The sequence below is a fragment of the Salvelinus sp. IW2-2015 genome, unplaced genomic scaffold (assembly GCF_002910315.2).
Source record: "Salvelinus sp. IW2-2015 unplaced genomic scaffold, ASM291031v2 Un_scaffold7921, whole genome shotgun sequence".
Lineage (NCBI taxonomy): Eukaryota > Metazoa > Chordata > Actinopteri > Salmoniformes > Salmonidae > Salvelinus > Salvelinus sp. IW2-2015.
This window is the reverse complement of record NW_019949181.1, coordinates 1-8,602: the sequence shown is the minus strand read 5'-3', so window position 1 is coordinate 8,602 and position 8,602 is coordinate 1. Positions and strand designations below refer to the sequence as shown.

The 8,602-nt window shown below is 41.9% G+C and overlaps 1 long non-coding RNA gene across 1 annotated transcript; it reads right to left on the bottom strand.

Moving 5' to 3' along the window:
* Nucleotides 1-858: 858 nt before the first annotated feature.
* Nucleotides 859-1,836, bottom strand: LOC139027181 (uncharacterized). The gene is made up of 3 exons (XR_011479236.1): nt 1,814-1,836; nt 1,608-1,684; nt 859-870 (listed from the first exon to the last, which is right to left on the bottom strand). It is a non-coding gene; the product is annotated as an uncharacterized lncRNA (long non-coding RNA).
* Between the last annotated feature and the right edge of the window lie 6,766 nt (nt 1,837-8,602).

The window sequence follows — 8,602 nt, the reverse complement described above, 5'->3', positions numbered from 1 at the left end:
ATTTGGGTTCCTCAACTCGCGACTGTCTAATCAGCTCGGAGCATCTTCTCAAAAAGCCACGCGATTCATTCTCATATCTATTCATCTCTCACACACCCCCTCTGATAAATACGCTGTTATACTACACTGAACAACACTTCTCTACTCATACACACCTACCACACACACGACTGTCTCACACACTACCACACTACAACACTCACACTATCCACATCACACACACACACACACACACACTCACACACACACCAACACACCACACAAACCACGACTCACAACTACACACTTCACTCATATCCGTATATACATGATATATACCAGCTGTTATCATACACACCATCGACACACACTACACACGCGGCAACACACCAATAAACCCCTGAGCATCACTACTACCCAGCATATCAGCTGTCACACTAACAAAACACACCACTCTACACACTTACATCACACATCACACACTGGTATAATATCCTGATATACACAGCCTGTTATACCCTACCACACTCACACGACAGCATCCTATATACCCTGATCATACACGCTGTTGATATACCCCCTGATAATATATCAGCTGTTCCACTACCACCACCACACTCCCGATAATCACAGCCTATACTACCCTTAACTACACACCACCAGGCTGTTATCATCATGATATATACAGACGTTATAACTACCCTGATACCCATACCAGCTGTTTTTTACCATGACAACTCATACAGCTGTTATAATACCCTGATAAAACAAGCTTGTTATACCACATCGAAAACGCTTCATCACTACAGAGACTCAACACACTGATTACTACTACACATCGCATATACACAGTGTTATATACCTCGCACTACATCCCAGCTGTTATATACCCTGTAATATACAGCTGTTATTACTAGCCCCTGAATAATAATACAGCCTTGTTATATACCCCCGATATACCACAGCTCAGACTCACAAACACTCCGAACTAATATACCGCTGTTATAGTACACTCCACTACATCACTACACGCAGTTCTAACTACACTGAAACACACACTATCGCTTATAACAACCAAACTCACATACTAACACCAGCTGATTATACTACATACCCAGATAACAGCTGTTCTCATACCTATACATATACAGCTGTTATATACCTCTGCAATAATATACCGTATGTTTATACCCTGACTAATATACAGCTGCGCCTCTACTAACTCGCATCACACTCACACACACTGCTATACTATCACCGCTGATAATATACGCTGTTTATTACCTGACACACACACACACATCTCACACACTACACACATACATCACATCTACTCATCACCACGACACATCACTACACGCTCTCACACACCTCACACCTGACATACCACACTCACCACACCACTCTCACTCCCCTGATAATATACAGCTGGTTATCTACCCCTCCACACAACCATCACAGTTGTTTATAATACCTGCTAATAACGCCTGTTACACACACACATCACATATCACACTCACTCAAACCACTACTCACTAACATACTACCCGCTCTCACCACCTCGATAATCATACAGACTGTGATAATACCTGCAATAATAGACACTATATCTCTATCACACACTACACCTGATAATATACAGCTGTTATATACCTTGATAATATACAGCTGTTATATACCCTGATAATATACAGCTGTTCTATACCTTGATCATAACAGCTGTTATATACCGCTGATAATCATACAGCTGTTATATACTTGATAATATGACAGCTGTTATATCACCCTGATAATATACAGCTGTTAATACCTATATATACAGGCTGTTATATACCCTGATAATATACAGCTGTTATAATACCTTGATAATATACAGCTGTTATACTACCCTGATAATATACAGCTGTTAATATACCATGATAATATACAGCTGTTAATACCTTCGAATAATATACAGCTGTTATATACGTTCCTTGATAATCTCGTATGGCTGTTTATATACCTTGTTAGCGTTCCCCAGTTTCTGTGTTTGTGGTTTGTGTATATGCACGTGTGTATTTCAGGAATGGCTTCCTGAAGACCAAGCAGCAGAATTGGAGCGCAGATCCCGCCCTCCTCGTTAGCGGATACAGCCGTCGCAATTACAACCTCCTTCTGCAGCTGGATGAAAGCCAGTGTTCCTGTTGTTAGGAGAACAGCTTCTTTGTGGTGTCCTGTGTTTTGTTTGTTGTCTGTATAATTGGTTGTTAAAGGATTTTAAATAGTCGCGTGTCCTGCTGAGCTATGTGTCAGCCAAAAGGACGTGTTTTGTGATCTATAAAATTGTTTCACTTTAAAGTAGTAATTGTTTCTGTTTTTGTTCCCAGGGGGATAGGCAACTTTGGGAGTGCTTAGGCAAGAGGCTTGCGGGCGATACATATACCTGTTAGTATGTAACTCTGCTGATGTCACATAGGTAAGACCTGGGCAGACCACCCCTGGTATTTTGTTAAGCCGCGCCCAGGGTGACGTTAAGGTAAGAAGTGTAGGAGTTGTGTACATATGGAGGTAGATACACACTATAAAGCAAATAGACAGGTGTACATTAGAAAATAGGAGAACGGCAGACATAAGTGAATGGATACAGGCTGGTAAAAACAGGAAACTAAGATAAAACAGATAGTAAAAATGCCGACGCCCTACGTCTTTAAAGTGCATTTATTGTCCATGCAGAGCATTCTCTGTACAGGATCGCATTTCAGACAGCTAGACACCAAGGTTTATACAAACCATCACTGTTGGAAACAAAACGTTAGGCTAGAACCAAGAGGACATATTGTGTTAAATGCTTTATTGCTTATAACCAGTCCCCCGGTGTCTGGTCTGGAGCGTGAAGTCATATCTCTGCTGGTCAGCTACTGCATAGCAACCTAGTGGTGCCAAAAGCCCAGGAAATCCTATGTAAATGACGATCTGCAGAACGGCCAAACCCCCCAAAAAATGTGACGGCTGCTTTGGGCTCAACAATGTGTTTATTATCAAGTTCGATCCCCACGTGAATTATTTTAATGTTCGCTACAAATGTACATATTTATTTAAAAGTGATCCATTCTGACTACTACATTTGACCTCACACAGACAGGACCATGTGCTGACACAGAACAGTCTCAGGCCGGCAGGCTACAAAGAGTCTCTCATCGACCATGATCCTTTGCTAGTTACGGCCACTTTCACCATGATCGTTAGCAATTTTTGGGTGCCATTTAGCTTCAAATTCAAATTCTTTCGGCTTACTTACAAGCCCTTAACCCACAATGCAGTTCAAGAAATAGAGTTAAGAAAATATTTATTAAATAAACTAAAGTAAAAAAAATTAAATAAAAAGTTACACAATAAAATAACGAGGCTATATACAGGGGCTACCGGTACAGAGTCAGTGTGTGGGAGTACAGGTTAGTTGAGGTAATTTGTACATGTAGGTAGGGGTAAAGTGACTATGCATAGAAAATAAACAGCGAGTAGCAGCAGAGTAAAAAACAAATGGAGGGGGGGGGTTAAATGTAAGAAGTCCAGTGGCCATTTGATTAATTGTGTAGCAGTATTATGGCTTGGGGGTAGAAGCTGTTAAGGAGCCTTTTGGACCTAGACTTGGTGCTCTGGTACCGCTTGCCGTGTGGTAGCAGAGAGAACAGTCTATGACTAGGGTGGCTGGAGTCTTTGACAATGTTTAGTATATAGGTCCTGGATGGCAGTTAGCTTGGCCCCCGTGATGTACTGGGCCGTTCGCACTACCCTCTGTAGCACCTTGCGGTCAGATGCCAAGCAGTTGCCATACCAGGCGGTGATGCAGCCAGTCAAGATGCTCTCGATGGTGCAGCTGTAGAACTATTTGAGGACTTGGGGACCCCATGCCAAATCTTCATGTTTTCCATAGGAATATGTGGATGACGTCAGCTCTATCACCATCTACTTGTTTTAATGGCTATGGTTATAACATGTTGGTCAATGTTGGTCACGTGTGTGTTTGTCTGTTAGCCCAGGGCTTTGGCATACCAGTGTGAATCCTTAGCCCAGGGTTACTAAATGCCTGTTTGAACACAGGCTAAGCTAGCCCAGGGCCGGTTTAGCCTGAGAACAATGCAGGGTGAAAAGGCCAAGAAGGTACGTGCATACAGAACAGACCACACACAGCGAGAATGAAACCATTCTCTCTCTTCTCTGCGTGTGTTCCAGAGAGGCGATATCTCACGGATGCAGTGGGAACCAGTTTGTGATGTTTGATGACGTTCCTCTGTACTGGGACGCCTGGGACGTGATGGACTACCACCTACAGACACGGTGAGAGAAGAGAAAACATCCTGTTTCCTGTTATTATCAGGCTGGCTGATACAACAGTGTTCATTAGGACTCACTCTTATTGGACAAGTTCAGATAATCCCTCCCTGTTTAGGCAGTTTGGAGCCAGCCAAGTATATGTAGTTAGTTTACTCTGTATAGACCACAGGGCCAGTATATGTAGTTAGTTACTCTGTTTAGACCACAGGGCCAGTAATGTAGTTAGTTACTCTGTTAGACCACAGGGCCAGTATATGTAGTTAGTTACTCTGTTAGACCACAGGGCCAGTATATGTAGTTAGTTACTCTGTTAGACCACAGGGCCAGTATATGTAGTAGTTACTCTGTTAGACCACAGGGCCAGTATATGTAGTTAGTTACTCTGTTAGACCACAGGGCCAGTATATGTAGTTAGTTACTCTGTTAGACCACAGGGCCAGTATATGTAGTTAGTTACTCTGTTGACCACAGGGCAGTATATGTAGTTGTATTACTCTGTTAGACCACAGGGCCAGTATATGTAGTTTGTTACTCTGTTGACCACAGGGCCAGTAATATGTAGTTAGTTACTCTGTTAGACCACAGGGCCAGTATATGTAGTTAGTTACTCTGTTAGACCACAGGGCCAGTATATGAGTTAGTTACTCTGTTAGACCACGGGCCAGTATATGTAGTTAGTTACTCTGTTAGACCACAGGGCCAGTATATGTAGTTAGTTACTCTGTTAGACCACAGGGCCAGTATATGTAGTTAGTTACTCTGTTAGACCACAGGGCCAGTATATGTAGTTAGTTACTCTGTTAGACCACAGGGCCAGTATATGTAGTTAGTTACTCTGTTAGACCACAGGCCAGTATATGTAGTTAGTTACTCGTTAGACCACAGGGCCAGTATATGTAGTTAGTTACTCTGTTAGACCACAGGGCCAGTATATGTAGTTGATTACTCTGTTAGACACAGGGCCAGTATATGTAGTTAGTTACTCTGTTAGACCACAGGGCCAGTATATGTAGTTAGTTACTTGAGCCACAGGGCCAGTATATGTAGTTAGTTACTCTGTTAGACCACAGGCCAGTATATGTAGTAGTTACTCTGTTAGACACAAGGCCAGTATATGTAGTTAGTTACTCTGTTAGACCACAGGGCCAGTATATGTAGTTGTTACTCTGTTAGGCCACAGGCAGTATATGTAGTAGTTACTCTGTTAGACCACAGGGCCAGTATATGTAGTTTGTTACTCTGTTAGACCACAGGGCCAGTATATGTAGTTAGTTACTCTGTTAGACCACAGGGCCAGTATATGTAGTTAGTTACTCTGTTAGACCACAGGGCCAGTATATGTAGTTAGTTACTCTGTTAGACCACAGGGCCAGTATATGTAGTTGTTACTCTGTTAGACCACAGGGCCAGTATATGTAGTTAGTTACTCTGTTAGCCACAGGGCCAGTTATGTAGTTAGTATCTGTTAGACCACAGGCCCGTGTGTCCTCTATTGGAAGCCTCGGTGGAAGTGGATGTCCGGCCCAGGTGTCATCTCCAGAGGGTCTAATCCTAACGATTAACCTCTGACCTCTCCTTCCTATAGGAAGCCGGTAGTAGAGGTGGTGTCCTGTCCTGATAGCATCTCCAGGGGTCTAACTCTGACCTCTGACCTTCCTATAGGAAGCCGGTAGTAGAGGTGGTGTCTCCTGTCCAGTCTATCTCCAGGAGGTCTAACTCTGACCTCTGACCTTCCTATAGGAAGCCGGTAGTAGAGGTGTGTCTCCTGTCCAGTAGCATCTCCAGGAGGACTGAGAGGAGTGTGACCTTCACTCTCAGGATCAGTGATAAGAGCATCATCACCCAGGAGATCATCCTGGAGCCATGTGTCCTCATATCAGGTTTAATACTCAGGTACTGTAGACACCATGTGTCCTCTATCAAGTTTAATACTCAGGTACTGTAGCACCATGTGTCCAATCAAGTTAATATCAGGTACTGTAGACACCATGTGTCCTCATATCAAGTTAAATACAGGTACTGTAGACACCATGTGTCCTCATATCAAGTTAATACCAGGTACTGTAGACACCATGTGTCCTCATATTCAAGTTAATACCAGTACTGTAGACACCATGTGTCCTCATATCAAGTTAATATCAGGTACTGTAGACACTGTGTCCTCATATCAAGTTAATACTCAGGTACTGTAGACACCATGTGTCCTCATATCAAGTTAAATACTCAGGTACTGTAGACACCATGTGTCCTCATATCAAGTTTAATACTCAGGTACTGTAGACACCATGTGTCCTCATATCAAGTTTAATACTCAGGTACTGTAGACCATGTGTCCTCATATCAAGTTTAATACTCAGGTACTGTAGACACCATGGTCCTCATATCAAGTTTAATACTCAGTACTGTAGACACCATGTGTCCTCATATCAGTTTTATACTCAGGTACTGTAACCCATGTGTCCTCATATCAAGTTAATACTCAGGTACTGTAGACACCATGTGTCCATATCAAGTTTAATACTCAGGTACTGTAGACGCCATGTGTCCTCATATCAAGTTTAATACTCAGGTATTTATTCCAGGTGGACTGGTTTCAGTCCATAATGTTGTTTATCAGGTGAATGGTTTCAGTCTCATAATGTTGTTATTCCAGGTGGAATGGTTTCAGTCCCATAATGTTGTTTTATTCCAGTGGAATGGTTTCAGTCCCATATTGTTGTTTATTCCAGGTGGATGGTTTCAGTCCCATAATGTTGTGTATTCCAGATGAAATGGTTTCAGTCCCATAATGTTGTTTATTCCAGTGGAATGGTTTCAGTCTCATAATGTTGTTTTATTCCAGGTGGAGTGGTTTCAGTCCATAATGTTTATTCCAGGTGAATGGTTTCAGTCCCATAATGTTTATTCCAGGTGGAATGGTTTCAGTCTCATAATGTTGTTTTATTCCAGGTGAGTATTTTAGTCCATAATGTTGTTTATTCCAGGTGGAATGGTTTCAGTCCCATAATGTTGTTTATTCCAGGTGGAGTGGTTTCAGTCCCATAATGTTGTTTATTCCAGTGGATGATTTCAGTCTCATAGTGTTGTTTATTCCAGATGGAATGGTTTTCAGTCCCATAATGTTGTTTATTCCAGGTGAGTGGTTTCAGTCCATTGATGTTTTTTGCAGGTGGAGTGGTTTCAGTCCATATGTTGTTTATTCCAGGTGGAATGGTTTCAGTCTCATAATGTTGTTTATTCCAGTGGGGAGTGGTTTCAGTGTCCCATAATGTTGTTTATTCCAGGTGGAGTGGTTTCAGTCTAATGTGTTATTCCAGGCTGGAATGATTATCAGTCTCATAGTGTGTTTATCCAGGTGGAATGTTTTTCAGTCCCATAATGTTGTTATTCCAGGTGGAGATGGTTTCAGTCCCATATGTTGTTATTCAGTGGATTTTCAGTCCCATAATGTTGTGTTATTCCAGGTGATGGTTTCAGTCCCGATAATGTTGTTTATTCCAGGTGAGTGTTTCAGTCTCATAATGTTGTTTATTCCAGGTGGAATGGGTTTCAGTCCTCATAATGTTGTTTATTCCAGGTGGAGTGGATTTCAGTCAGTAATGTTGTTATTCCAGTGGAGTGGTTTCAGTCCCATAATGTTGTTTATTCCAGGTGGAATGATTTCAGTCTCATAGTGTTGTTTATTCCAGGTGGAGTGGTTTCAGTCCCATAATGTTGTTTATTCCAGGTGAATGATTTCAGTCTTCGATAGTGGTTGTTTATTCCAGTGAATGGTTTCAGTCCATAATGTTGTGTTATTCCAGGTGAGTGTATTCAGTCCGATAATGTTGTTTTTCCAGAGTGGAATCGATTTCTAGTCTCATAGGTGTTGTTATTCCAAGGTGAATGGTTTCAGCTCCCATAATGTTTTTATCCAGGTGGAGTTGTTTCAGTCCATATAATGGGTTTTTATTCCAGGTGGAGTGGGTTCAGTCCCATAATGTTGCTTATTCAGTGACGATGTTTCAAGTCCCATACGTGTTTTATTCCAGGGCGAGTGGTTTCAGTACCCATAATGTTGTTTTATTCCAGGGGCAGTTGGTTTCAGTCCCATAATGTTGTTATTCCAAGGCTGTGATGGTTTCAGTCCCATAATATGTTTTATTCCAGTGGAGTGGTTTCCAGTCCATAATGTGTTTATTCCAGGTGGAATGATTTTCAGTCTCATAGTGATTGTTTTTTCAGGTGGGAATGGTTTCAGTCCCATAATGTTGTTTATATTCCAGGTGGAGTGGTTTCCGTCACCATAATGTTGTTTAACTCTCTCTGG